This window comes from Anopheles merus, chromosome 3L (assembly GCF_017562075.2).
Source record: "Anopheles merus strain MAF chromosome 3L, AmerM5.1, whole genome shotgun sequence".
NCBI lineage: Eukaryota > Metazoa > Arthropoda > Insecta > Diptera > Culicidae > Anopheles > Anopheles merus.
Genome location: NC_054085.1, coordinates 14278907 through 14301534, shown reverse-complemented (window position 1 = coordinate 14301534; position 22628 = coordinate 14278907).

Below are 22628 nucleotides of genomic sequence, written 5' to 3'. Positions count from 1 at the left end.
AGTAGGGAAGAAAACAGGCAAAGGATAGCTGGTGGGATTTTGAGATTTTTTTTTTCAATTCAACCACACAAAGTCAGCCTCGGCACTCAACCGAGCTGAGGGTATAAATCCGCTTAAAGGACAACATAAAAAAAAATAAACACATTCCATTGGCGTGGCGTTCGTTACAAAGTGGTAGTGAATGAGTAAAAACAGAAGTCGTTGGGTTTTATGTTTGCACAAGTGTCTAATTGCTTACAAAAATGAGTAGTTTTGTGTTAGAGGTCAACGATTTGCAATGGCCACGATTTGAAGCTGTGGCTGGAATTAACTAGATTTATGTTTAGTTCATTGATTCTGTTAGTGATAGGTAAATAAACGTGTGAAATGAATACCAGAAATAAAAAAAAAAACACGCAGCTGACCATCAATTAAAAAACGAATGTGTTTGATAAGAGTTTAGATGAAAGAATGTGAAATTTAAACATAACTAACATGAAAAATTGTAAGAAAAATAACCCTAAAAGTATACTATATAGACAGAAGAATGCAAAAGAAGAGACAAACAAAACACATGTTAAAGTACTAACTTATGATTGCATTTAACAATAGAATGGAATAGAATGGGAGAATGGTAGCAGAGTGTTCATAAGGGTTAAATTTTGGAGAAACATCAAATATTTCATCAAATAAAATATTAAAAGCAAAAAGAAAGCTGTAGGGAACATGACAATATAATAGATATTAACAATATTGTACAACAACTAAAAATAAAACCAAGATGAAAACTAACAAAAGAAAATCAAGAGAAAAGCTTAAAATATGTTCACTAGTGAACTAAAATGCTTGAAAATACCAGATAAAACAACACCAAAGCTAACAGTACCTGTACGCTACGACGATTTATAAGTTAAACAGTTACAAACATAGTTCAAATAATACACTCATCCATTTGTGGATGATTTTCCCAAAAAAAAAAAATCGCATCTTGCTTCGCTTACCAAAACATTCCAAAGCAGCTTGTAACATTCTCGGACAGTGTTTCTACCCTCTGCAGGTTACAGCCAGATGCTTACCACGCGTAAGTCGACATGTAAGCCGCTTTCCGCTCTCCGCAACCCCAACACAAACTCACAAACCCCCGGGCACAGCACAGCGTGCAGCATATTTGCGCTGAGGATTATTTGCGTCTCGATCGGTTTTGTCGACCGAGTCAAGCTGCCGACAGGCGAACGTACAGAGCAAATCGGAAAATGCTGCCCCGGTTCAATATGATTTATTTTTGCCGATGTATCGCTCCTCTTTGTGCCGGAAAGGGAGGACGGCAGATCGGCGTTGCTGCTGCTGTGTGTGTGGTCAATTCAGTAAATTGAATTAGTGCGAGATGTTATCTTGTTATTGTTATCAGCTTATTGGTCATTTGTGGCGTCTTGGAATGTCCGAAAAAATGTGCTTTGAGAAGAAAAGGTTTGATTTATTTGCTTGGCGCAAAAAAACCCACCCACTCTAAGCTGGCAGCTGTTTAAAGGCGTGGAGGGCTTTCTTTCTATTACAATTTTCCAATCCTTAGTACCTCATAAGTACCTCATGCAATTTGTTTTGACTCCTTTTCTCGGAATGGTAAGCACAAAAAAAACAAGAAAAAAAGAAAAATCATTTACCAAGATCAGCCACCGTGACCGAATGCTAGGTAGGATGCGCTCGCTCCATTCGCTCGAAGCGAAAACGAGAAATAATTAGGAAGCAAGTACCTTCCACCAGTGTATACCATTTGCATAATTCGAACATAATCGTTTTTCCCCTTGCTGCCGAAATCTCGGCAAACCAGCAGCGGAGGATGGGATAAAAACAACCCAAAAATAATCATAATTGAACTAAACTAAATCAGAACACAATGGAATTGGACGGCAGCAACCGAGGGAGGCGTTGTTGCTACGGGTGGGAAATCGTCTCAACAGTTTCCTCGGGACTTTGGGACCGGCAAGTTCCCATGGGAATCGGCACGAGCACAGTGCACAGTAGCAACAGTGAGGGGAGAATGAAGTTAAGCGTTATTTGTTTAGCAATTGATGATTTGAAGATTCGTTCCGCAAACGGGAGAGGAATGGGATGGTATGGGTGTGTGTGTTTTTGTTATCATCTGGTGTCAAGAGTGAATACTTCGGCGTTAGTAACATTTTAACGCTCGTGTAATTAAGTGAAATCATTTTTAAGGGTAGAAAAATATAAATAAACATCATTTGTACGACAAAAGGATAGATTTTTTCAGGTCCTGTTTGAAGCAAATAAATGATGTTCAACCAGTAAAACGGAAAGAAAACAAACCATAATAACACATTCCCGTCACGGCTGATCTAAATCGAACATTTGTAACCAGTTAAGTGGACAATCTGTTCCCGTTAAGGATGGCACTGTAAGACGAAAATGGCAAAAAAAGGACACAGAGCACGTGTTTGTTTTGCGCCTCATTTCTTCCACAAGGAGAACGTTGTGCGAAAATGAGCTCCCCTGGGTGTAGTTTGGTTTTGTTTGTCGCCTTCATTTCACAGCTGTGGAACGTGGTCCTGGAAAACGGACTACAACTAAAGGGACGCCAATCGTTCAATAAAGGACAGCTTTATGTCTCGCACCCAAACGGATCATAATGAACATCATCATCAGTTCAGGAAAAGGTTGCCAAACGAATAAAAAAAAGCAGAGCCAACATGAAATTGATTCAATTGCCGTAAGGGAGTGTGTGGGAGCGTGTGGTTGTTTAAACAAATTTCAATTACCATTAAACCTCGGAAAGCGATGGGCGAGTTGAAGCCGCCTTTTAATACCCTTGCAATTGTGCCTGTCCACTGCGTATCAATTTCATAAAGCTGATTAATCTACCCATTTGAAAATGTGTCCCCGAACGCACCAAACATTGCCGCGACACGTGTATCCGTTGTTACAGCTTTTCACCTTCCCTGGTAACGCTTTGGCGCGCGCGCGCTCGGATGGCACAGTTGACGAAAGGTGTGTGATGGGCGAACAGTGGGTGTGATATTTACTTATGAATTATGGTATGAAAATGATGATGGCGATGGCATTTGCCGCGTGGCAGCCGGGGCGAGACGAATAAAAAGGTCACTCAAACGGTTGGTGGGGAGGTGACAGTTTGAAATAAAAAGGTTGCTGCTGTGATCGGCATCCTCATCACCATCATCATCATCATCATCGGCTAATTGCCAAGCAATCGGATTACGGCTGCCACTGCTGGTGGAGGCGAAACATCAAATGAAGCGAAAGCGGCTTACAAGATAATGAAAAGAGCGTTTGATGATACGAAGGGAGGATGATAAAAAAACGGAAATACTTGAAAATGTATCCCAATATTTATTCATTTGATATAAATTTCTTGGAACTGTATTTTGAGAGTTCAGCTGAACAGTGGAAAAGTTGCTCAAGCGTGACATTGAGAGAAGCTAACTGCTTGAGAGGGAGATAAACTTGAAAAAGTAGTACAGAACTCGTGTTTGTGATTGCTGTAAACAATCATTTAGCGTGTTCGATTGATAAGAACATCGCATTGACTGTATGCGACGATCGATACAATCAATAATGGGTTCTATTCATACGCCCAACACCTCACGCTGTAACACTGTTGTGGATGAGAGTTTAAATGAGGTAATTATTTGTATCTTTTGCGTTGCAAATAGGGCTACCGCTTACCCATAAAGTAGGGAAATTAAAAACTAAACAAGTTTGGAATGCCGCATTAAACTGAAAACAACTGAAAATTTCCACTCCACAAACAACAAGTTCGAAAAGGCCACGTTTCTGCTACAAGCAAAGTTGTTCAACCGTAGCTAATTGACTTTTACACGACTTTTGTAATGCTTCACTCGGAAATTGTGCATCCCTTCGATGCCCCTTAAAACAAAAAAAAAAGACACCAGCCATCGTATCGTTTAAATTCAATCAAACAATCACATCACGTAAAAACGACAACGACACCCAAGCCGGTGTATGGCCACATCCCGCGGGACTCGTTTGTCATGCTGCCGATCACCGGTAGCGTGTACTGGGTTGGCGTACGAGACACGGGGCTGAGATTTGGTAGTACAGCAAGCTGGGCGCCCGTGCGTTAATGATGGCCGGTGGCAGGGCTCTTCCCATTGGTTGTTTGTGCTGTACATAGCAGAGCGAATGATGTGGAGCGAAGAAGGGGAAGATGCTAGCGCCAACGCCGCATGTAGTGGTGGGTGTCCGAACCATCACAGTGTTTGGGTGGGGGAAGGTTTGCTGAAAGGAAAACATGACTTGCATGGTAGGGAAAACTCGCCTCCCAGCAGCGCATTAAATTTTACGTGAGCTTGCGTGCAATTGAGAGTGGAAAAACTTGGGAAGTTTTCTCTAATGTTCTAAAAAATGTACTAAAAAGCTGGAGAGGAATTTTATTTACGGATTTGCGCTTTTAAAATGCATACAACAACAGCTTTATGTTTGGAATTTGTTTTGAAGATTTTTGTAAATTCCATGATAAAAAGGCAAACGACGTTTTTATATTTTTGCCTCATGAATTCATTGTCAAAAAAAATCTGTTTAATGTGGGATTGCGTGACAATATTGTTTAAAAAAAATTGTTCAAATTAATGTGCTAACTTTCTAGCGAATTGATATCAATCGGTAAGTACTAAGTCAAGGTAAGCTTACATATAATAGTGACAAAGTTACACAACATTTCATAAATAATTAATAGAAAAAAGCTACCATAAAGTAAATCAATTACCTCCCAACACCATAAAACGGGCCCTCAATTATCTACCCTCAACAAACATTTACAGCACGCCCGATACATCTTCCAAACACTCCATTGCAGCTTCGAAAGGCAGGAAAGTTCACGACCGCAAGCTACTATTTCCCCATAGCGCCACAGCAATCACAGCCCCTTCGCACAGGCTGGAAAAATTGCGTCAGAAACAACCAGCGCAAGCAGCACCCACTTCACGGTGGACTTGGTCGTAAAATTTCATTACCAATCTCCCGTGCCTTCTTCACTTGCACACTGTACACTACCAACACACGCGGCACACCGGGCTCCACCAACACTACGAGGCTTGCAGCAAGTCAGGCTAAGCAAATCTAATTAAATGGTCACTTTATTGCCCTTCTTTTCTGCACTAGCCTAGCCCCGGCTGAGGCTTACGGTGGGCGACAGCTAACGGTGTGCAATGTAATTGAGAACGGAATAGAGTCCCTAAAAGACACACACACATACAGGACAGTGGAAGCAGAAATTGTTCGTGTGTGCAAGAAAACCGTTCATGCGAGGCAAACAAAAATCTCGTGCAACAGCACCGATAGGTAGAGTTCGACCTTCGAGTGTAGCGAAAATGAACAAAAATCAGCATAAAAAAGGGCACATTGTATGTAATATTTCGGTAGAGGTAAATTGAAAGGGGAGAAACGGTACGCTAGGTAATGGAACGTCACCAACGCGAACAGATGGTGCGATATGGAAAAGGAAATGAGAACATTAAAAACGGAGTTTGCATTTTAAAAATGAGACAATCAGGAGAGACTTGGATTGGCACATCATTAAAATGTTGCAATCTCAACGTAATATTTTACATGAATTGTATTTTTAATGTGCCCTAAAGTGCTGTAGAAACAGCTCCAAATATAATAAAATGGTAAAATTCCATTCCTATCACAACCCACAAAGCAATCAATCAAATCCTACACGGCTTCCCTCCGCGCAGCAATCGATGGGAAGCAAACAAATAATTTACTCATCTATCGATCCGAAACAGTCCAGCAATCGAGCGGTTTCGATAACGACGACGACTGCAGGAAGCACACAAAGCAAAACCAAAGCATCAGCCCTGCCAGACCGTTGTGGGACGCGCTCCATGGTAATAATTTAATCCCCAATTCGAACCAGATCATAAACTCACACACACACACATACAGTATTAGAGCCTTGTAGGTGTGGAAGAGAGCAAGCAAAAAAGAAAAAGGAAACAGAATTTTATTCTCTTTGATGTGGGCTGGGATATGGCGAATTCATTCCTCCCCCAGAGACAGAGAGCCGGTCCGAAGTCCGTAGTTGGAGGAAAAAACTTTTTTCCCACTGCATTAGTTTGTGGGAGGGTGGATCCTGAAATGGATCCTTCCATGCGAAAACTCGTCACCCGTGTGAATGGTTACCGATTGGGATGGGGGGGGGAGGAAACACACACACACACACACACACACACACACACACACACTCACAAACCGGCCACATCATCCATCAACCATCGGTCTTGGGTGTGGCGGCACCTTGTGCTTGTTTTGTTCGACGCGTGCGACTGGTGTAACGCACAAGTAACGCCGCGTTGCTATGGTAACGGCAAGCGTTACGAGCTGATGATAAGAGAGCGTTTGCATCTGTGTGAGAGAGCGAAAGTGAGAGAGAGAGAGCGAGAGTGGCGTTTGATGTTTCATCCAACGGCGCCTAACACGGGGATGCCTTCGCATTATCGGGATAACGTTTGCCAAAAACCACCTGTTGCCCGTAATGGGCGGAAAACTTGGACCAAACTTTACTCTCCGCTTGTTCGTGTGTTTATGTGTGTGTGTGTGTTTTTTTTCTGTTCTTTGTTACTGAAAATGACGCTCAAAGATTGCTTTTCATATATTTTTGTTTCTCTTTTTTCCTTTCGCCCGCTCGCTCTTGCCTTCGTTGCACGCAGCGTGCTGTCCGCTTGGGGTAGCGTCACGCTGCATGGATGATGGAGAACGAATTTCCTTTTTTCGCACATACACACCCACACACACACAATTCCCATTCTTGCCTTTTAGTTGGGATGCTGCGTTCGTCTCTTTGTTCGGGTGGTTTTTGGTTAAGGACGGGTGGATGGGTGGGTTTGGGATGGAAACAGGCTCATGGGAAATGGCGATGCGATGAATGCGCGAACTGCAGAGCTTTGTTTCCGTGCCGTGCAGTGTCACGTGACATGAATTTTCCATGAAGCCGCACCCTCGCGCCAGCGCCACGTGCGTACGTGCTATCGTTACGTAACGGCGCCCGAGTAACGGGGCACCATCGAACAAACGTTTATTGGTGTTGTGCGGGATGAAGATTACAACGAAGTACCACAAGAACAACAAAAAAAAAACACACACGAAACGGAAGCAGCTGAACAAGATCCACTTAACGGCGCGCCGGAATTCGAAATCGATCCCATCAGAACGATTCAATCTGTCGGCAAGCGTTATCGCTCGTAACGTTACAGCAAAACCAAAAGAGGCACAAAAAAACGGTGAATATACAGGGTTTCCCACGATTTATTGGTCAGTTCCCATGATTTTTTGGTGCGTTCCCACGATTTTTTGGTCGTATCCCATAGATTTTTGGTTCGTTCCCATAATTTATTGGTATTTTCCGATTGGATATCAATACAATTGGACCAAAAAATTCTGGGAAACGACCAAAAAATCGTGGGAACGCATCAACAAAATATGGGAACCCACCAAAAATTGATGGGAACCGACCAATAAATCGTGGGAAACCCTGTAAAGTATCTCGAATGAGGCGGATCGATTGCATCGCTTCCATATGGCAAGTAGATTGTGGGTGGAAGCATCATCGAATGTCAATAGCATGCGATAAGCGGCTGTATAACACGAGACAGGGGGGGGGGGGCAAAACATAAACCTTCATTTAACAAGCGCTTTCGTTGTTTGCTTTGTCTCTTGTTTTTTCTTCTATTCACTCGCCTCACTATCATGCTTGGACGGCTTTCGAACGTGGCAGCAGGTGTTTTGTGGGTGTAATTTTAGCCACACACACACACACAAAAAAGTGCCCGTGCGTGACCGAGCTGCTGACCGGTCCGAGCATCCAAGCCTCACTCGGACCGAACGGGATGGGTGGTTTGCTTTTTTTATGCTGATCCTTTTCTCCCATTATTTTGCCACCGCTTCGTTAAATGCTCGAATTAAGACCATAGATTAAGCGGCCGGATTTTGTTCGACAATTTGTCCAACACGTCATCGAGGTTGTTTGGTTGAGCGGGCCTGACGGGAGCTTGCGTTTTTATTCCACCCATTTCCATCGTTCGTGTGTCGCACGGCTGGAACCACAAATCAAACGCAATTTGCTCCACCGGGCCCCAGTAATTGCTGGTCGGCACGCAACCCCTTCGGGTAGAGTGGTTTGTGGATCATGGTTTGGCGTTTTTTTTTTTTTGTTGTTGCGTGTTCCATCCTATCTACGCCACATGCCGCCAGCCAGAAGGGACGGTAAACATCCAAACTGAACGCGCGAGCGAACGAACAAACTCCAGGCCGGATGGAAAATCATGTCAATATCATAATCGAAAGCCAACGATTATGTCTTCCTTATGGTCTGTTTGCGTGTTTGCGTCGCTGGTTTCCCTCCCACAATGGTGCCCCTTCCTCCCCCAACTTATAATTATAATTTTGTTATTTTTTTGTTATCAACCTTTCGCGAGGAAATTGAATTCTCTGCTGCGGAAAGGTTTGTTCAAAAAGAAGGTTTTTTTTATCTTTGTATTTTCAGCCACCGTTTATGCACGCGCTCTCTTGCACCTTGATCCACCTTCCCCGCCCACAACACGCGACCGCGATGGCACGCCTTTATGCGCCTCTTTTCACTTTTAACGGTCATTTGCGCCACTTTCACCGCATCATCGACGGGTTTGCCTGCCCGCAGCACGATCTCGCTCGCGCGCGTACAACAAACAAACCGCAGCGATCAGCTTCGACGCACGCAACCCAGTGTGTGTGTGTGTGAAACCAATGCACGTGTGAGGGGTGGACAAGGATCAAGATAAGCCCTTGAAACTTGAACACCCACAAAAAACACGATTATTGGTCTATCACTGCACAAGCTACGTTACGAGCGTTTTAGGTGGAAAGTGTCGTCAAAGGAGGCCGGCCCAAAAGCTACTTCAAAGGCAGACGCACACCACACGGGCACGACGATGTGGGAACAAAGGAAGATGGTGAGCAGAGGACGGCAGGTGGCTGATGTTTTGGATGGAGTAATGCGATATAGTTTCTTCGGTAAAAGGCGCGCGACTACCGCCCAGTATCATGAACAGTCGGCGACGTGCTGCGCTAGTGATGTCTTATTCACGGTTGTGGCGCGCTTTCGAAAGTAACACAGCACGAGAGAGGCTGCCTGAGAGTGAGAATAAGAGAGAGAGAGAGAGAGAGAGAGAGAGAGAGAGAGAGAGAGGAAAAAGGAGGCAGTGAAAATGACCCTCCCTTCCACTCAGGCTAGATTATCGACTACACTAAAGCGCTTTCGTAGCTGGGGCAGGCGCCAAGCAGCACGAGGACAGAGACGACGTCGACGACGACAACACACTACATTCCAGCAGCGTCATTATCGCCCTCTCTTGTGAAGTGGTCGGGCAAAAAGACGAGGAAAACAAAGGAAGAACAGGAGAGAGAGAGAGACAGTGCGAGCAAAGGCGCGGATGGTATCCACTCACTGTGAAATAGGCCACGTGGGCTATTCAAAATTGCTTCAACGTGTGGGGATGGCGCGGGAAACCCACCGTGCGGTGGCACCTGCATGGTAGTACCCGCAACAAAAGGCCACACAGGCCAGAAAAATGGCATGCAGATGGAGCAAAATGGAGCAGCAAAACCAAGAGCGAGAACGGTAACAGGAAGAAGAAAAAGAAAACGAAACCTTTTTAAAAATACAGCGTGCCATTCGCAACATAGTGCGGCAGCGGGCCTTACATTGTGACGACAGATAATGCAGATAGTCGTGCCAAGTGGTCCGACCCGCCCAATTCGGCTCAAGCAGCCGAGAGCGCCCGTTTTGTGCAGTCTTTTGTGCGATGGGAAGAAGAAAAAAACCTCCTCGTCACATGACCTGCATTGAGTAGGCTTGCTGGAACGGTCTGTTTTTCCAAGCGGAGGGCGGACAGCGAGCGGGCATTATCACCCGGCGTTTTCCGCACGTCAGCAGCCGTTTGAGCGGAAAGGGAAGAAGAAGGAGTTTTCCCGGTTGGCGCCCAACAATGCTGTTTATTTACGATTGTCGTCAGACAACTAACTCGCTCTTCTACACAGCGGGATGGAGTGTATCTGTGTGTGTGTGTGTGTGCAATGTGATACACTTTCCCCCTTCCCCCGAGTGGTTGTCTTGGCGATAGCGGGGTGCGCTCTCCCGAGAGACACACATGCGCACAGATTTTGTTTGTGTGTATGTGTGTGCGAAAACGCTCTCTTTCTCTCTTGCTTTATTTCTCTGGTGAGCAGGCGTGCGCAAGAAAGAGAGAGCGTGGAAAACTCCATACGATCCACTTCCCTTCACATTATCGTTTGCCGTATCGATGCACATGCCGTTGTGAATGGAGACTGAGGTGGATTTTTTGTGTGTGTAAAGCGGAACCTTACAAATGTTTTTTGTTTGTTCAGAAATAGCTTTGCGGGAAGCTTCAAACTACGGAGCGAACTTCGTTAGTTTGCATTTGGCACGAGAAGGAAAGGTTTTCACTGTCGGTTCGGGGTGAAATATTTCCCCGCTCGCAGGCGTTGTGGCAACGGAAAGAAGTTTTGGGTAGATTATTCCCGCCGGCATCATCAAGTCTTTTATTGAAGCAGTTTGGTGTTGATTAAACCATTTCATCTTTGTGCTGCTTTGCACTGTGTGTTTTTGTAGTAATGCAGTATGTAGAAGGTTATGTTTCATATCAAATATGTTCTAACACATGCCAGCATCTGTTCTCCTTATCATTCTAGGTACAATGTACAGTCTCTGACATCGTTCGTTAAGCGGTTTTGGGGACTCAAGAGTGTCATTCGCACTTACGAGAGCTCTCTACAAATTGACTGGAACTTATGTGTTTGTAAATTAGAAAGTTGGATATGTTTTTCATTCAGCCATGCTGAGTTTCTTTTGGTTCTATGTTGATTTGTTCAACATTTTCAACATATATTTATGATAATGCAAAATTCAGATGATATGTTTGAGTCGTTGTTTAAGCTATCATTAGATAGCTTGTTATTAGTTTTTATTCGTTAAATTATCTTTTATCTCCATCCTACATCACACAAACATAAACAAAACTGATGATTTTTCGAGCCGTACCCCTGTATAATACACCTTAATTTCTTCAAAAACCTCCTAACAACACCAACCATCATTCCCCACCCGATGAATTCCGAGCATTTTCCCACAATCTATGTCGCCCGGTGCCGCCTTAAATCATCTTAAAATTCCCAAAACATACCTTACCCGGCTCGTTTGTCGTGTCAGCAAAACAGCACACAGAACGCCCTTCCACCCAAACCGTCTCTCCACCCGATGAAAACCATTCGAAAACATGCTAGCGGGCAGTTTGTTGTGCGTGTGTGTGTGTGTGTGTGCGTTGTTTGCCCTCGCTCTACGGAGCCGAGCGGATATCACCTCCAATAACTGTCACATTGCCCTGTCCCTGTCCAAATTTTGTTTTTTACGAAAAAGAAGAAGAAGAAGGGAAAAACACGGACCCAACGAGACACCCAACCTCCAATACCATTAAGCGAACACCCTTGCGAGTCAGCGGCCATAATTTTCCGCCCCGTTTTTTTTCTCCAGCAAACTCCCTCTGCGCGGTGGTGTGGTGGTAAAGGTTGTCCTTTTCGCTGTAAAATTTTCCAAAATAATAAAAACAAAAAACTTTTTTCCAAACCTATCACGCCGGAGTGGAAGTGGAAGGTGAGATCAAAACCAGGGCAAGGTTGTTGCGGGTTTGTTCGTTGTGACCACCGCCGTTGAAAACTTATCATAAATCCGCACCGCTCCAAACAACGCCGAAAGAAATGTTGCATCCAACGCAGAATGGGAGCGTAAAGTATGGCTTGTTTCACTCGGGGGATCGGTGGAGCATGCGGGCAGGGAAACCTTGTTTATCGTGCTAGCTGGCGCGATCAGAGCAAAGCCAAGAACATCGCTCCAACACAGCCCACGTTATGATTATGATTTCATTCTCTTGCCACGTCTTGTGCCGTGTTCTGTTGCTGCCAGGTCCGTTGCTGTGCAGCAAGCAGGGGTTTAAAAATAGCTTCTCTCTTACGGCCGAGCCGTGAAACAACAAGGTGTGCTGTTTTGTTGCGGTTTTTGAACGCCCCGCGGTCCAGCGGAACGGAATGGTGTAAGATTTTCGTACCCCGTTCGTACTCGGCTGTGCTCGACGCACGGAAACCCGATTACGAGAATGCGTGCTAAGGCCGGAGCCGTTAAGTGGTTGCCTTCGGCTACGCTTGGTATGCCCATTAGCAGCGCTCTTCATTAGCATTATCTCCAGAAACACTTTGCACTGGAAACACTCGAGCTAACGCTTTAGAATGGGGTAGTAAACGTGGTGCTTAAGTTCGATCGCTCTTGGGACCGATTTCTCTGCGCTAAGTGTTTATTGCTCTTGTGCTTGTAAGCGATACTCGTACAAAAGGGGCAGTGTCTGTTAGCAGTGAGCGACGTGTCTCACGGCCGCACAATTGACAGGTGCCAATGGTTTGACAGCTAGCGGCGACATTGATTGATGTGGACGGGACACATTAACGCTATCCCGCGCGTGACGGATTTGGGATCGGGTGAAAGCGCGCATCCCGGATGAATGGATGCTAATTGAGATGTTGTCGGCTGCGGTTTGGCTCCCCCTCCCCGCGTACCTGTCGGCAAAGGGACCTTTACCGCGAATAAATTGCTGCCCCAATAATCCTCTCCCGTTTGCCCAATTGCTTCCAAATGTACGGCCAGAGCGTGCTGCATCGTGCGAGGAAAATGAGGCCGAGATTAATCGCCACAGCAACAGCAGCCCTCCGCTCTCGTGGCATTTCCGCTGCATCGTCATGATGTTCGCGGTGCGGCATCATGTACGGCGCTAACAGGCCGTAGATCATGTGCGCACATTGCACGAGTCGGTGCGTTTTGTTGTGCGATTGCTCGTGAAGGAGCCGGTTTCGGCTTCACTGCGCTCCGGAAATGAGGCACAAATGTGGGGGGACGCCTTTGGAGAGGGGTGGCAGACCGATACGACCGTGTTTAAAATGAGCACTCAGGGAGTCGTCAGCACTTCGTGCAGGTGCAGATCTGTGATGAACCGGATGAATACCGTGAGACCGTGGCCTGTCAAACAAACCATTTCGGATGGGAAAATTATACACGAAAGAAGGAAATGGGGAAACAGGCGGGATGAGGATCACGATTGTTTAACTGTTTGGTGGGATTTCCTTGCCGTCAGCATGATTTATAGTTGCACGGTAATAGAGGCACACATTTTTATTGTTGGCTTAGAACAAGCTTACTATAAAGTGGTTAAGTGATTTATGGGGTGATTATTTTATTTGGAAAATAATTCTTTATTATGTTTATGAAAATGGTTAAATGAGCTTTTTTCGATGGATTTTGTCTTAAATAAAAATCTAACTAATTTTATTTAAAAAACATATTTTAGATCATTTTCAACTTGTACAAAAGCCATTAATTCTATTTGAGTTGACCCAAATAAAGCTGCACCATGGCTTTGTTTACCTTCTTTGCGACAAATTGTACCCCAATTTTTCTCAACCTTGACCAAACTCAAACCCCAAACCATGTCTGAAACCCAAATAAAATCTGAAACAATTTGCTTTCCCACAAATTTCAATGCAAAAAGCCCCTCCTCACGCGCAATGTCATGTATGTGCGCCGCATGATAAAATACTCGCTACACGACACAAGATGCGAGAAAGTAACCTGCATCGTCTTGCCAACCGTGCGGGTATTACCCTCCCGGGAGAGCCCGAAGATGAACGGGGCGGAAACATATCATAAGTCATCTGCTTATGCTACATCATGACGGATGTACTCGCTCGGTGGCACACAACATTCAGGCGAGATGCGTGCAATTTTATCGTTCGCCAAAAAACGAGAAAGCAAGAAACGCGTGAAGACAGTGCGCGTCCGCGGTCGGCTATTAATTATTGCATCGTTCGCCCGTTCGCGGCGTGACATCGGCGATAAATCTTGGCCCCGGGGGGGGGGTTTTGACTGTCGCGCGTTAGACGCGCGAGCACTAGCGGCAATCGCAGCCAGTGGTTTACGAGGGGTGCGAAATGGAAGGGACACATTTTATGGCGCTTTTGGTTGACGGCGAAGGTGGTGGTGCTGGTGGTGGACTAATATTCGCTCAAAATGTGTATTATTACAATTATGAGCTCAGTGCGCAGGAGGAGATTATTACAATTTGAAACATGAAACGAGTGCAGTGAGGAAAGCAAAATCAGCAAAATGTTGAACTTCTTAGGATAGAATGCCAAATGAAAGCAATAATTGAGTGATCAAACTCAGTTTTCACCACACATCTTGGAAAACGATTGTGTTGTACACAATAGCTTCATACAAAATGAACCAATCAATGGAGAACCATGGACCATAGTCATGGATGGGATAGAACTAGCCAAGAAGCGCAGGATTGTGTCAAAATGATTACTCATCTAACTTTTACACAACCTGCTATTTTCATGTTTGATTGTAATTTTGCTGGAAGGCTTGTACTCGATTGCATGGAGCCGCATGGTACTTTGTGGAGCCGCATGGTACTTTGTGGAGCCACATGGATGGAGACGACTGGTGTTTTATGAACGATCAGTGCATGGAGACGCATGGTACTTTGTGATCGATCAGATGAAGCAAATATTGACAAGCAAAAGATCGCTGCTTCAATTCACATTTTGCAGTAGATAAACAGCATCAAAGTTCCAGATGGGTCCTGCTCACTAGCGCCTAAGCAGCTGCCTTATGCCAGGGTGCCGTGGACTATTTTATTTTCAAGCAAGCGTCATCGATGAAGTAAACTACAAGATTTATCTCGTTTAAGTAATTTTGTATATTTTTAATTCTTTAATATTTATGAAATACACAAGAATCCACACAATTTACTGTACAATCACAATCACTTCATTCAATATTATATCTCCAATTAAGTTATCTAATTTATGCAGCAGCATCAGTCTTTGACACTTTGACAAGAGCCAATGTCATGCATTAAAAAGCTATGAAGCTCCCTGAAGTTCAGCGCACCTTCTTAACAAGCCTTCAAGTTCCATCATGAACCATACACATCAAACAAACCAGCTGCAAAGTTCCAGAGAGTCCCAAGTGCTTGTTAAGAAGCTCCATAGTTACACAAAGTACCACCTATCTCTTAATCACCCACAAAGTACGACATCGGAACGATTTTTTGTTAAGCAGCCCCAAATCAAATATGAAGTACGAGCTGTCTATTTGGGATGACACTGTAAGTTCCATAGTCGAACTAATTTTGAAATGCAAGTCACTCAATAACCAGAGAACACATTCACTTAAAGTACAGACTGATCCACTTATTATTACCCCACCGGAAAACCCGCAAACAGTACAAACAGAAAAGTATTTTGTTAAATGATCTCCTTTCCCGAGGAAATTGAATTCGCTTCTGAGGAAAGGTGTTGCAAAAATCGGGACGACCGACATGTCCGGCCTGGTTGCGGGGCTTCTCGACGAGCGGTAGCCAGTCGCTGGCCATTCCGACATCCGATGGTCCGGCACGTGTGGGTTTTGCGGGTCAACGCAAAGCCACGGCCAACACCATCCTCAGCCGAACGACCAAACACGACCATACCGTTGGACCCCGAACGCAGGGCCAGCTTCCGTCGGCACGTTCCTTGTGTACGATTTACTCAAATGCTAACTTTCTACATCGATTGTGTGAGCTGGCGTCGGGGCGTGCTCGTGCTCTTCCCTGCTGCCGGACGTGCTGTGCTAGCGATCGTTAAGCGAATAAACCTTCTTACGATCGCACGGCTTCAAGATGCATTTTGCGCTCGGCGAGCAGCATGTGGGATGTGGCCGGACCACACCTTGTATATACCCCCCCTTCCCAAGCCTTGTTAGAGACGCTGGGTGATGGAGGCGCCCAGCCACCCAGAGCAGAGCGGTTTCACAGAAACGTGCGTGAAACTAAGAGCAGGTTTTTTTGTGTCCTTCCTTCCTTTCATTTTCTCCCACACAGATCGTTGCAATCGTTGGCAGGGGTAAAAGAAAGGAGTGAAAAGTTATAATTTATAGCCCACCATCAAATATCTGTTCCCCTTTCCCCGCATCGGTTGCCCATGGTCAGTTAGAAAGCGGGCGGGTGCGAATGGTGAGCAGCGTAACGAATGCACGGGTGCTGAGAGAATGGATTTCATGGCGTGTGCAAAGTGATGATCGGTCAGTGCGGGATTTTCACCATCCCACATCGCGCACCGCGTGCATGGATTGTGCTGGTGCTGGTGGCACGCTGGAAGATCGTCCGATCGGCGCCGGTAGGTCGGCCTCGGTCCAGTTTGTTTGGTACGTTCTGGTGGGTCGGTTTATTGTTTCTTCACTCGGGCGAGTAAACAAACCCGCCGCGTGTGTTCATTTCAGAAAAAGGTAAACGGAAGGTTTGGACTGAGACATTGCTACGAGTTGTGTGGTTGCTTTGAACTCAAAGACGGCGAATGAAAATGATCATGTTTAATTGAATCGTTGGGTTTGATACTTTTTTTTAAATTGCGAAGTAATTATTTTTAAATAATTTTATACAAAATATTAAAATAAAAAACAAGTCAATAAGAAGATTTGCAACATTTTTCTCCATAATTTGTGATTTTGGAGTCAACAATTTATGTTCTTTTTTGACAGAAGATCAAACGATGTTTCTCAAATAGGACTTCTTGATATAATTTGGCTATAATTTGACTAATACAGGGTTTCCCACGATTTATTGGTCAGTTCCCATGAATTTTTGGTGCGTTCCAAGGATTTTTTAATCGTATCCCATAGATTTTTGGTTCGTTCCCATTATTTATCGGTATTTTCTTGTTGGATATCAATACAATTGGACCAACAAATTCTAGGAAACGGCCAAAAAATCGTGGGAACCAAAAAAATATAGGAACCTACCAAAAATGTATGGGAACCAACCAATAAATCGTGGGAAACCCTGTAAAGAGGTTTTTTTTCCTATTTTTTAATTAAATGAATTATTTGTTAATTCTAAGACTGTGAAGACAAAACTAATATAGAAATCAGTTTTTACTCCTAACATTGCTATTATTCTGCTGTGTAAAAGAATTTTCCAATATTAAGTTCTTCATTTCAAAACGTACCTACATTCCTCGCTCACCATTCAGGCGAACGCAACAGAATGCGTGCGAATACTGGCGCGAATTTGTCACATTCCGGAAAGTGCCGCACTGGCAACCGACACTCGATCCAAGAAACCGTACCGACGCCTTCGTTCGCCTAGTCTTTCCCGCTCGGATGCACACGGTGGGAAACTCACTTCACCCATAATTAACCCGGCTCAAGAACGCATCGCCTCACAGTTGTCAAACGCAGTAGCGATCTTCTTGGGCGATCGCTACGTTGTGTGCGATCATTCTGCATTGCGGTTTGGCAACCAGCTTCGCTCGCTACACGCTGGGCACGTGACAAAATGGCTTTTGTAGGTGTGACCACCGAAGGATGGGAACGCAAATAGGAAGGAAAACGGTTTTCACTACGGTGCAGTCACTTGCCAGGAAGTGGAATCAGTTCATCAGCGCGCTAAATAGACCTATTTTTAGTGTGATCTTGCACTGCACACTGCGCCGCACAATGCACGTTGGTGGTGCATTTTTTCCCTTTTTTTTTTGCTTGCACAAAATGTTTGCGAACGGGAATGTAAGACGGTTGTGGTACACGATCGGTGTTGGTCAAGCCCAGTCGGGCAAGGTGGCAGATTGTCATCTTAATAAAGCGGAACGGCTCTTGAGACGAAATTTCAGTCATGGATCGGTAGCTTGATAGTTGGGCAAAAGGATTGCATCGCACTGAAACAGTTGATTGTAGCGCAATCTTTTGATTTTGAGGTTACAGCTGATGGTGTGGTATTGAAATGAAACAGTCATGAAATCAAGAACGTTAGATAGTGTTTGTTTCTCATTTAATTGTGTTTATTGAAATGTTTTGTTCAATTGAAAAATGAGGTTGACTTTGGTCTAACCCTTTCCATATCACGCATTTTAATATATGATGAATCAACCGAACTGGGCCAATCATCAAATTTACGATCACATCTTCCATAACGAGCAAAATCAAGTTCGCTTTTTATGACAATTATCCTCCGAGAGCCAATAAAACATCAATTTCATCATTCCAAAAGTGGGTGAAGAGAAGAAGCAAATAAAATATAATCGTTAAAATTGGAGAGCAAAGTGAAAATGGCTTTTCAGCACATCATAAAACGAAATTGACGATGAGAAGGAAACACATACTAAGCATTAAAACGCGAAGCGATCCCTTCATCCAAACGATCATACATTAAAAATGCTCCTCAAAATGTTAGTGCCCTCTGTCATGTTGGACGTCCTTTTCGTTTCCAATTTTTCAAAACTTTAAAACGATGCATCATTTGTTCACGTCGTAGACCCTTCGAACCATAAACCTTCCGTTTGTTGGCTTCGATCCACATCGGAAACGGCCGCAACAAACGCATCGGACCAATTCCATTGATCATTCGGCCCACTCGGTCACGTCCATCATATTCCAATCTATCTTCGTACGAAACAACAATTTCCGTCCAGCTCTTGTCAGGAAAGTGTCGCCAAACGGTGCGAAGCAGTGTACGGTACCAGTAAGTCACGACCCCCACGACCGTCCATGTCACGCCGAGCACTTGACAGACTAATTGAATGTGTCTGTTTGTTGCCGGTGTACCGGGCCAAAAGACACTTTCTTGTAGAGGATCTTTACCAACCGTGAAAGAAGCAGATCATGCAGCAAAGGAACACATTTTCTATCCCGAACGCGAACGCGATCATCGCTCATACTGAGTGTGTGTGTTGTTTTGATTTCCACGGGTGAGCGTCGTCAGCGTGGTAGGAGTTGAAAGTGTTTTCGTCCACACCCACTCTCCGAACTCCGACGAACATGTTTCAGATTTAATGAAAACTGATACACATCCCAAACCCATAGCTCGACTTCTGTACAGTCATGGAAAAACACGCACACACACACCGGCTTATGATGAACAAGCATTCGAGCGCACATTTCGGAAGAGGCAAACATAAAAATACCAACACTCAGAGCGTTCGGAAAACACTCCCTTCCCATTCCCCCACGGCATGTCTTTGATGTGGGCGTACACGAACAACAGCAACAGCACTGCTGAAAGTGATCGCGTTCGTCCCGTTTCCATCCCAAAGCCGGTTGTTGTTGATTAATGAATGGTATTTTTTCCCCTGTGAAAGCGTTTGTGGGCAAAACTTGGGCCACCTAAAAAGTGGCCATTAATTTCTAACCTCTCCCGGTTTTGGTCGATGCAATCCCGCCTGGACCCAGCCGGGTAATAGTTTATCGCTTCCTGGATGACAAATTTCCGACGCACGGAGTCGACGGATTACGGGCTTCTGGTATGGTAGAGGCGACTTTTAAAAAATGGATGAATGAAATCGAAAGCACAGGGTCATAAATTGTTTGCCTTCGGGCACATAATCGTACATAATATTTTGGCATTAAATGAGTTTAGCACATCATTTCGGAGACGCTGCGTGGAACTGTTGGGCAGTTTATGCTCACAACAAGAGCGTAAAGTTATTAAATAATCGATTAATAGTTTTGAGGCTTATTAGGACTGAAATAAATCAATTTATTTCAGGATTATTTCAGAAACTAGCTTGGACCCACTTTGAAGTCATTTAAGGCAAAAATTCGTTTAAATATGTTTTAAATAGGAATACAGTTTTTTAAATTAATATAAAAACTAGCGATGTAAAAGATAAATCAGTAAAATTTAAACATAAATAACAAAATGACGACTTTATACGGAAAAAACCAATTTCCTAGAACCTAAATCTTATTAATCTTATAAATAAGGCGTAGCCTTATTTCATTTAAAATAATCAAAACGCAAATTATGCACAAATTGTGGCACACACCGTAACACCATATCCATCTTCACCAACGGTCTGAGTTTTCACTCCACCAACCATTGAAACCGTCCTTCTACACCTTTGCGAAAATCGTAAGCTGTCACTTCCTTTCGACACATTCGCTTAAGAAGCTCAAATCACTCCCGACTTTACATTTCAGCCCACTGCTGGTGCTGATGTGCTGGCAAGCTCCGTGGCCGTGTCGGCGTCGCCATCATCGCCATCATCATCATCATCGTCGGTGTTCCACAACACCTTCTAATAGCGCAACCGAAACCCGCTGCTTTGAAAAGGTACTCTCAGCGTACACAGGCAATGGCTTTCCACTTTGTGACAGGTCGTGTAAAACGGCTGACTTTCCCCCTTATTTTCCTTGCCTTTAGGGGATCTTGTATCATATTACCGGTGCCGGTGGTCGGTATGGATGGATCGAACCCGGGGCCGAATTCACCGCATCTGTGCTGTGTGATTGTAGGTGACGTCCAGCTCATCCCATCGATCCGCTTGTTTTGCCGCTCGCACGCACGCACGCATGACAGGTGCCGCACAGCGTCACGCAGCGGTTTGACCACGGGTGCGTCTATTTTTGTACCCATTCCGGTTCTCCGGTTTTTGGTGCGGTCCACCAACCGTCTCGAGGTTGTCTGGCTTGGAGTGCATTGGTTTGGTGGTGGGGTTTTTTTATATTTTATTTTGACATACAGCCGTCTAGGTCCTTCTACCGAGAAACCGTTCCGTTTCCCTGAGGACGTCAAAAATTGTTTTTTTTTCGATTTAAAAGAAAGCTATTTTGTGTTAGGAGAACAAAAACAAGCGCTGAGAGGGTGTCGCACGAGCTACGGTCTTATACCTGGACCGGTCGTGCATGACTAGTGATGTTCAAAAATTGGAACCAACCGCCAGATCGACACCGTTGAGTGTGTGTAAGATTATGATTTGGATGATTTGGTGGATTGGTTGTGAGGAATAAACATTCACATTCAATTTTTTGTATCGAATTATTTGATTGACGTTCAAATGGCAACGTTTTAATTGCAGATCATAAGGAATATGTTGTGTCTAGACGAGTACACGTCCATTTTAAACAACTGAATTTAGCTTTTAAAAAATTCTTCCTTTATTTATACAGATTCGCCTCAATGACTATATTTTTGATTACATGCCGGACCTATACATGAACAATGAACAATGGTATTATCTTTATAGTTATATTCAAAATGATTTTCATTCGAACATCCATCGTCACACGACTTCTCCAGGCAAACCGGCTCGCAATGTAACATTTGTAGTGCTCTATGTCAGGGTTCAGCAACGATTGCGAAATAACATTTATTGCCATTCGCAGAAACATAGCATAAATCAAATCATTCATTAAATTCACATTGGTGTTTATGCATTTTAGTATGTGTTATTACTTATTCGTTCTACTTAAATAATATCAAAAGTTGATTTTACCTTTTCGGCCCAAGAAAAAGGGAAAGTTTTATTACCGAAAATTTCCCTTCTGAACAAATTTTGTTCCACTTGGTTGTTGTCTTAGATAGGTGGGTATTTTAGTGAATACCTAAACCATATATACATTCCATTTGGTTCAGGTCTGTGGAAAACATTGTAATACAGTCTGTTCCCGAGTTACACGGTTCTAGACTTACGCGGATTCGGAGATACTCGGTTTTCTAAATTTGACAGATTAAATGTCAACTCAGTACAATTTGCTTCAAGTTCTGTATAAATTGCATTTTTGCTATCAAATTGAAAACGCTTAAAGGCCAGAAATATTAGAAGTTTTTGCACGAATCATATCAAATAAATGATAAAGTGTATAAAAGTACAAAATTAAATCTAAAACTCCGAGAAATCAATAGTATTTTAGTCGAAAACGTGAAATTCGAGTTAAGCGGATATTCGAGTTACGCGGATTCGTCAGGAACGCAGAAACCGCGTAACTCGGAAGTCGACTATAGTTGCAAGTGGTGTTCAACTTTTCTGTTTAAGTAATCGCATATTAAGTTTTTCGCCTACTATCAAAACTATTACAGAAATGTTGATTAAAAAATTGGATTAAATTGTATTAAGTTTTTTATAAATTGTATCATCATGTTGTGTATAATTTGTAGGTTGTTTAGTTTTTATTCTTAATTTTTTTTACAGTAATTAATTGTTTATAATTTGTTCAATTGCTGACGCCAATTGCAATCGTCCTTAATAGTATTTTTTTTAATATTTCCAAAAAGTCAGAAAGAACGAAGACTTATCGTATTTAACTTTCCCTTGCTCTCATTTTATTTTTCATTTTTCAGTCCCGATAACACAACACACCAATTTGTTGCAAAGATCACAATGTCAGCTGAAAAATCAATTACACACTGCGCGTGACATTTACGACCCACCCGTGCAGTCAATGTCCACGGGCGGTTGATCTAATTTATTCCGCCCAAATTTGGACGCCACCAAATCGTTCAAAAGTCGCGCAGCGAGTGGCTGCCTGCTGTTGCTGCTGTTGCTTTTACTACGGTGTTTCATCTTTCTCCTACACACCGTTTTCGGTGCGTTATTATAATTCCACACAAGATGGAATGCTTCTTGAGTTGTTTTGTTTGGAGACACAGCGTCCACTCCGGCCCCGTCGTGACCCCGTCGACTCAAATCAGACTCAATCGCGGAACAAACCATTAAGCTCAAGATGACGAAACGGCGATAAAACG